Source organism: Arachis ipaensis, chromosome B2 (assembly GCF_059453495.1).
Source record: "Arachis ipaensis isolate K30076 ecotype BB chromosome B2, ASM5945349v1, whole genome shotgun sequence".
Lineage (NCBI taxonomy): Eukaryota > Viridiplantae > Streptophyta > Magnoliopsida > Fabales > Fabaceae > Arachis > Arachis ipaensis.
In genome coordinates, this window is record NC_142437.1 from 61675144 (window position 1) to 61683358 (window position 8215).

The following is an 8215-nucleotide window of genomic DNA, read 5'->3' on the forward strand; positions in this document are numbered from 1 at the left end:
ATGATCGCAATTTCGTGCACCAAGTTTTTGGCGCCGTTGCCGGGAATTGTTCGAGTTTGGACAACTGACGGTTCATCTTGTTGCTCATATTAGGTAATTTTATGTTAATTTTAAGCTTTTTGTTTTTATTCTTTTTATTTTCGAAAAATTTTCAAAAAAAAATATAAAAATAAATTATTCTATGGCTTCAGAATTTTTAAGAAGAAATTCTAGAGTTTGATGAAACATGTTGAAGCCTGGCTGGCTGTAAAGCCATGTCTAATTCTTTTGGACCGAGGCTTCCACTCATCAGCACAGAAGCAAGTTGAATGAAGCATCAGCTGTTGTATATCTGATTTGTATCTGCTAAAGCTTGGCTGGACATTGGCCATGTCTAGTGTTTTGAACCGGAGCTTTCACTGAAAGCTTGACTAGATAGTAAGCCATGTCTAATTCCTGGACTGGAGCTTTAGACTAACATTGCAAGATTCCTAGAATTCCTATTAAAAATTTTGAAATCCTTATTTTTCTTTTTCCAATTAATTTTCGAAAAATAGCAAAAAATTTTTTATAAAATCATAAAACCAAAAATAATTTGATGTTTCTTGCTTGAATCTAGTGTCAAGTCATAAGTTTGGTGTCAATTGCATGTTTATCTCTTTCTTGCATTTTTTGAAAATTCATGCATTGCATTCTTCATGATCTTCAAGTTGTTCTTGGTAAGTCTTCTTGTTTGATCTTTAAAATTTCTTGTTTTGTGTCTTTTCTTGTTTCTCATATGCATTTTTGAATTATTAGTGTCTCAACATTGAAATTTTCTAAGTTTGGTGTCTTGCATGTTTTTCTTTTCTAAAAAAATTTTCAAAAAATAAGTTCTTGGTGTTCATCTTGACATTCAAAGTGTTCTTGATGTTCATCTTGACATTCATAGTGTTCTTGCATGCATCATTTGTTTTGATCCAAAACTTTCATGCATTGAGTCTTTTTATTGTTTTTCTCTCTCATCATTAAAAATTCAAAAATAAAAAAAATATCTTTCCCTTATTCCACTCATAAATTTCGAAAATTTGAGTTGACTTTTTCAAAACTTTTTAAAATTTAGTTGTTTCTTATGAGTCAAGTCAAATTTTCAATTTAAAAATTCTATCTTTTTCAAATCTTTTTCAAAAATCAAATCTTTTTCAATTTTCTTCTTAATATTTTCGAAAATTTCAAAATTTATTTTCAAAATCTTTTTCTTATTTCTATTTCATATTTTCAAAATTAATGCTAACAATTAATGTGATTGATTCAAAAATTTTAAGTTTGTTACTTGCCTAGTAAGAAAGGTTCAATCTTTAAATTTTAAAATACTATCTTTTTGTTTCTTGTTAGTCAAGTAATCAACTTTAATTTTTAAAATCTAATCTTTTTAATTTTTTTTTCAAATCTTTTTCAAAATTAATTTCAAAATCTTTTCTAACTTCTTATCCTTTCAAAATTTGATTTTCAAATCTTTTTCAATTAACCACTTAACTTTTTGTTTGATTCTTATCTTTTTCAAAACTACCTAACTAACTCTCTCTTTCTAATTTTCGAAAATCCGTTCCCTCTTTTTCAAAATTCATTTTAATTAACTAATTGTTTTAAATTTTAATTTAATTTAATTTTTCTTTTTAATTTTCGAAGTCTAACTTTAATTTTTAAATTAAAAACAAAAAAATATTTTATTTTTATTTTGTTTAATTTTCGAATTATTCTCTCATCTCTCATCTCTTTCTATTTATTTATTCATCTACTAACACTTCTCTTCCACCCAAAATTCGAACACCATCTTCCTCTCTGTGTTCGAGTTTTTCTCTTCCCCTTCTTTTATTCTTCTCTTCTACTCACATAAAGGAACCTCTCTACTGTGGCAAAGAGGATCCCTATTATTTTCTGTTCTCTTCTTTTTCATATGAGCAGGAACAAGGATAAGAACATTCTTGTTGAACGACCCTGAACCTGAAAGGACTCTGAAGAGAAAGCTAAGGGAAGCTAAAGCAAAACTCTCTAGAGAAAATCTGACTGAAATTTTCGAAAAAGAAGGAGACATGGCCTAAAATAATAACAATGCAAGGAAGATGCTTGGTGACTTTACTGCACCAAATTCCAATTTACATGGAAAAAGCATCTCAATCCCTGCCATTGGAGCAAACAATTTTGAGCTAAAGCCTCAATTAGTTTCTCTGATGCAACAGAATTGCAAGTTTTATGGACTTCCATCAGAAGATCCTTTTCAGTTCTTAACTGAATTCTTGCAGATCTGTGATACTGTTAAGACCAATGGGGTTGATCCCGAAGTCTACAGGCTTATGCTTTTCCCGTTTGCTGTAAGAGACAGAGCTAGAATATGGTTGGACTCTCAACCTAAGGATAGCCTGAACTCTTGGGATAAGCTGGTCACGACTTTCTTAGCCAAGTTCTTTCCTCCTCAAAAACTTAGTAAGCTTAGAGTGGATGTTCAAATCTTCAGACAGAAAGAAGGTGAATCACTCTATGAAGCTTGGGAGAGATATAAGCAACTGACCAAAAAGTGTCCTTCTGACATGCTTTCAGAATGGACCATCCTGGATATATTCTATGATGGTCTGTCTGAATTATCAAAGATGTCATTGGACCATTCTGCAGGCGGATTCATTCACCTAAAGAAAATGCCTGCAGAAGCTCAGGAACTCATTAACATGGTTGTAAATAACCAGTTTATGTACACTTCTGAGAGGAATCCTGTAAGTAATGGGACGCCTCAAAGGAAGGGAGTTCTTGAAATTGATGCTCTGAATGCCATATTGGCTCAGAACAAAATATTGACTCAGCAAGTTAATATGATTTCTCAGAGTCTGAATGGAATGCAAGCTGCATCCAATAGTACTCAAGAGGCATCTTCTGAAGAAGAAGCTTATGATCCTGAGAACCCTGCAATAGCATAGGTAAATTACATGGGTGAATCCTATGGAAACACCTATAATCTCTCATGGAGAAATCATCCAAATTTCTCATGGAAGGATCAACAAAAGCCCCAACAAGGCTTTAATAATGGTGGAAGAAACATGTTTAGCAATAGCAAGCCTTTTCCATCATCCACTCAGCAACAGACAGAGAATTTTGAGCAGAATCCATCTAGCTTAGCAAATATAGTCTCTGATCTATCTAAGGCCACTTTAAGTTTCATGAATGAAACAAGGTCCCCCATTAGAAATTTGGAGGCACAAGTGGGCCAGCTGAGTAAAAGGGTCACTGAAATCCCTCCTAGTACTCTCCCAAGCAATACAGAAGAAAATCCAAAAAGAGAGTGCAAGGCCATAGCCTTACATGGTGTGGCCGAACCCAAAGAGAAGGAGGAGGATGTGAATCCTAGTGAGAAAGACCTCCTGAGACGCTCAGTGACCAATAAGGAGTTTCCCTTTGAGGAACCAAAGGAATCTGAGGCTCATCTAGAGACCGTAGAGATTCCATTAAACCTCCTTTTACCATTCATGAGCTCTGATGACTATTCATCTTCTGAAGAAGATGAAGACATTGCTGAAGAGCAAGTTGCTTAATATTTAGGAGCAATCATGAAGCTGAATGCCAAATTATTTGGCAATGAGACTTGGGAGGATAAACCTCCATTGCTCATCAAGGAACTAAATGCCTTGGTTCAGCAAACTCTACCTCAAAAGAAACAGGATCCTGGTAAATTTTTAATACCCTGTAACATAGGTACATTGACCTTTGAGAAGGCTCTGTGTGACCTAGGGTCAGGAATAAACTTAATGCCAGTCTCTGTAATAGAGAAACTAGGAATCCTTGAGGTGCAAGCTGCCAGAATCTCATTAGAGATGGCAGACAACTCAAGAAAATAGGCTTATGGATAAGTAGAGGACGTGTTAGTAAAGGTTGAAGGCCTTTACATCCCTGCTGATTTCATAATCCTAGACACTGGGAAGGATGAGGATGAATCCATCATCCTTGGAATACCCTTCCTGGCCACAGCAAAAGCTGTGATTGATGTGGACAGAGGAGAGTTGGTCCTTCAACTGAATGAGGACTACCTTGTGTTTAAGACTCAAGGTTCTCCTTCTGTAACTATGGAGAGGAAGCATGAAAAGCTTCTCTCACTGCAGAGTCAACCAAAGCCCCCACAGTCAAACTCTAAGTTTGGTGTTGGGAGGCCACAACCAAACTCTAAGTTTGGTGTTGAACCCCCACATTCAAACTCTAAGTTTGGTGTTGGGAGGTTTCAACCTTACTCTGATTATCTGTGAGGCTCCATGAGAGCTCACTGTCAAGCTATTGACATTAAAGAAGTGCTTGTTGGGAGGCAACCTAATATTATTTAATCATATCTATTTTATTTTCTTTTTGTTATTTCGTGTTTTATTAGGTTGATGATCATGTGGAGTCACAAAAACTACTGAAAAATCAAAAACAGAATGAAAAATAGCATTAAAAATAGCACACCCTGGAGGAGGAGCATTTTGACATTTAAACGCCAGAAACAGGCTACATTTGGGCGTTTAACGCCAGAAACAAGCAGCAGTCTGGCGTTAAACGCCAGGATTGCACAACAAGGGCGTTTTACACGCCTAATTGGAGCAGGGATGTTAAGTTCTTGGCCCCACTAGATCTGTGGACCCCACAGGATCCCCACAGGATCTGTAGACCCCACAGGATCCCCACCACTTCTTCTCTCCTCTTCACACCTTTTCATAACTCTCTTTCCTAAATACCCTTCACCAATCACCTCACTCACTCTTCCCCATCATATCTTCACCACTCACATCCATCCACTTTTCCCCATAAACCCCACTTACCTCCAAAATTCAAACTCTTTTCCCTCCTAAACCCAACCCTAATGGCCGAACCCTAAACCTTCCCCCACTCCTATATAAACCCCTATTTCCTTCTTCATTTTCACACAACACAACCCTTTCTTCTTCCCCTTGGCCGAATACACACCTCTCTCCCTCTCCTCTATTTTTCTTCTTCTTCTCCTTCTTTCTTTCTTCTTTTGCTCGAGGACGAGCAAACATTTTAAGTTTGGTGTAGTAAAAGCATAGCTTTTTGTTTTTCCATAACCATTAATGGCACCTAAGGCCAGAGAAACCTCAAGAAAGAGGAAAGGGAAGGCAATTGCTTCTACCTCTGAGTCATGGGAGATGGAGAGATTCATCTCAAAGGTCCATCAAGACCACTTCTATGAAGTTGTGCCCAAGAAGAAAGTGATCCCTGAGGTTCCTTTCAAGCTTAAAAAGAATGAGTATCCAGAGATCCGACTTGAGATCCAAAGAAGAGGTTGGAAAGTTTTCACTAACCCCATTCAACAAGTCGAGATCCTAATGGTTCAAGAGTTCTATGCAAACGCATGGATCACTAGGAACCATGATCAAAGTGTGAACCCGAATCCTAAGTATTGGCTTACCATGGTTCGGGGGAAATACTTAGATTTCAGTTCGAAAAATGTAAGGCTGGCGTTCAACTTGCCAATGATGGAAGAAAAAGCACGCCCCTACACTAGAAGGGTCAACTTTGATCAAAGGTTGGACCAATTCCTCATGGACATATGTGTAAAAGGAGCTCAATGGAAGGTTGACTCAAGAGGCAAGCCGGTTCAATTGAGAAGACTGGACCTTAAGCCTGTAGCTAGAGGATGGTTGGAGTTCATTCAACGCTCAATCATTCCTACTAGCAACCAGTCTGAAGTTACTGTAGACCGGGCCATCATGATCCATAGTATCATGATTGGGGAGGAAGTGGAGGTTCATGAGATTATACCTCAAGAACTCTACAAGGTGGCTGACAAGTCCTTCACTTTGGCAAGGTTAGCCTTTCCTTACCTCATTTTCCATCTATGCAATTCGGCTGGGATTGACATAGAGGGAGACATTCTCATTGATGAGGATAAGTCCATCACTAAGAAAAGGATGGAGCAAACAAGAGAGCATGGATCTCAACCAGAGCATGAGGAAATTCCTCATCATGAAATCCCTGAGATGCCTCAGGGGATGCACTTTCCTCCACAAAACTATTGGGAGCAAATTAACACCTCCCCAAGAGAATTAAGTTCCAACATGGGACAACTAAGGATGGAGCACCAAGAGCACTCCATCATCCTCCATGAGATTAGAGAAGATCAAAGAGCTATAAGAGAGGAACAACAAAGATAAGGAAGAGACATTGAGGAGCTCAAGAGCACCATTGGTTCTTCAAGAAGAGGAAGACGCCACCCTCACTAAGGTGGACCCGCTCCTTAATCTCCTTGTTATTATTTTCCTGTTTTTCGATTTTTGAGCCTTATGTTTTATTTATGTTTGTGTCTTTACTATATGATAATTGGTGTCTAAGTGTCTATGTCTTAAAGCTATGAATGTCCTATGACTCCATCACCTCTCTTAAATGAAAAATGTTCTAAAAACAAAAGAACAAGAAGTACTGGGTTTCGAATTCATCCTCGAAACTAGTTTAATTATTTTGATGTGGTGACAATACTTTTTGTTTTCTAAATGAATGCTTGAACAGTGCATATGTCTTTTGAAATTGTGGTTTATGAATGTTAAATATGTTGGCTCTTGAAAGAATAATGAAAAAGGAAAAATGTTATTTGATAATCTGAAAAATCATAAAAATTGATTCTTGAAGCAAGAAAAAGCAGTGAATAGAGAAGAGCTTGCGAACAAAAAAAGGAGAGAAAAGAAAAATGGTGAAAAAAAAAGAAAAAAAAAGAAAAAGCAAGCAGAAAAAGCCAAAAGCTCTTTAAACCAAAAGGCAATAGCAAAAAGCCAATAGCCCTTAAAACTAAAAGCCAAGGGTAATAAAAAGGATCCAAGGCTTTGAGCATCAGTGGATAGGAGGGCCTAAAGGAATAAAATCCTGGCCTAAGCAGCTAAACCAAGCTGTCCCTAACCATGTGCTTGTGGCGTGAAGGTGTCAAATGAAAACTTGAGACTGAGTAGTTAAAGTCGAGGTCCAAAGCAAAAGAAGAGTGTGCTTAAGAACCCTAGACACCTCTAATTGGGGACTTTAGCAAAGCTGAGTCACAATCTAAAAAGGTTCACCCAGTTATGTGTCTGTGGCATTTATGTATCCGGTGGTAATACTGAAAAACAAAGTGCTTAGGGCCACGGCCAAGACTCATAAAGTAGTTGTGTTCAAGAATCAACATACTAAACTAGGAGAATCAATAACACTATCTAAATCCTAAGTTCCTATAGATGCCAATCATTCTGAACTTCAATGGAAAAAGTGAGATGCCAAAACTATTCAAGAGGCAAAAAGCTACTAGTCCCGCTCATCTGATTGGAGCTAAGTTTCATTGATATTTTGGAATTTATAGTATATTCTCTTCTTTTTATCCTCTTTGATTTTCAGTTGCTTGGGGACAAGCAACAATTTAAGTTTGGTGTTGTGATGAGCAGATAATTTATACGCTTTTTGGCATTGTTTTTACATAGTTTTTAGTATGATTTAATTAGTTTTCAGTATATTTTTATTAGTTTTTTAATAAAAATCATATTTCTGGACTTTACTATGATTTTGTGTGTTTTTCTATGATTTCAGGTATTTTTTGGCTGAAATTGAGGGACTTGAGCAAAAATCAGATTCAGAGGTTGAAGAAGGACTGCAGATGTTGTTGGATTCTGACCTCCCTACACTCAAAGTGGAATTTCTGGAGCTACAGAACTCCAAATGAAGCGCTCTTAATTGCGTTGGAAAGTAGACATCTAGGGCTTTCCGGAAATATATAATAGTCCATATTTTGCTCGAGTTTAGATGACACAAACTGGCGTTCAACGCCAGCTCCCTGCCCTATTCTGGAGTCAAACGCCAGAAACAGGTTGCAAAGTGGAGTTAAATGCCAGAAATAGGTTATAAACTGGCGTTTAAATCCAAGAAAGACCTCTCCATGTGAAAGCTTCAATGCTCAGCCCAAGCACACACCAAGTGGGTCCCGGAAGTGGATTTCTGCATCATTTACTTATCTCTGTAACCCTAGTAACTAGTTTAGCATAAATAGGACTTTTTACTATTGTATTTAGATCTTTTGGAACATCTTTGGACGTTTAGTTCTGAGATCATAGAGGCTGGCCTCTCGCCCATGCCTGGACCTTGTTCTTATGTATTTTCAACGGTAGAGTTTCTACACACCTTAGATTAAGGTGTGGAGCTCTGCTGTTCCTCATGAATTATAGTAAAGTACTATTGTTTTTCTATTCAACTCAAGCCTATTTCTTATCTA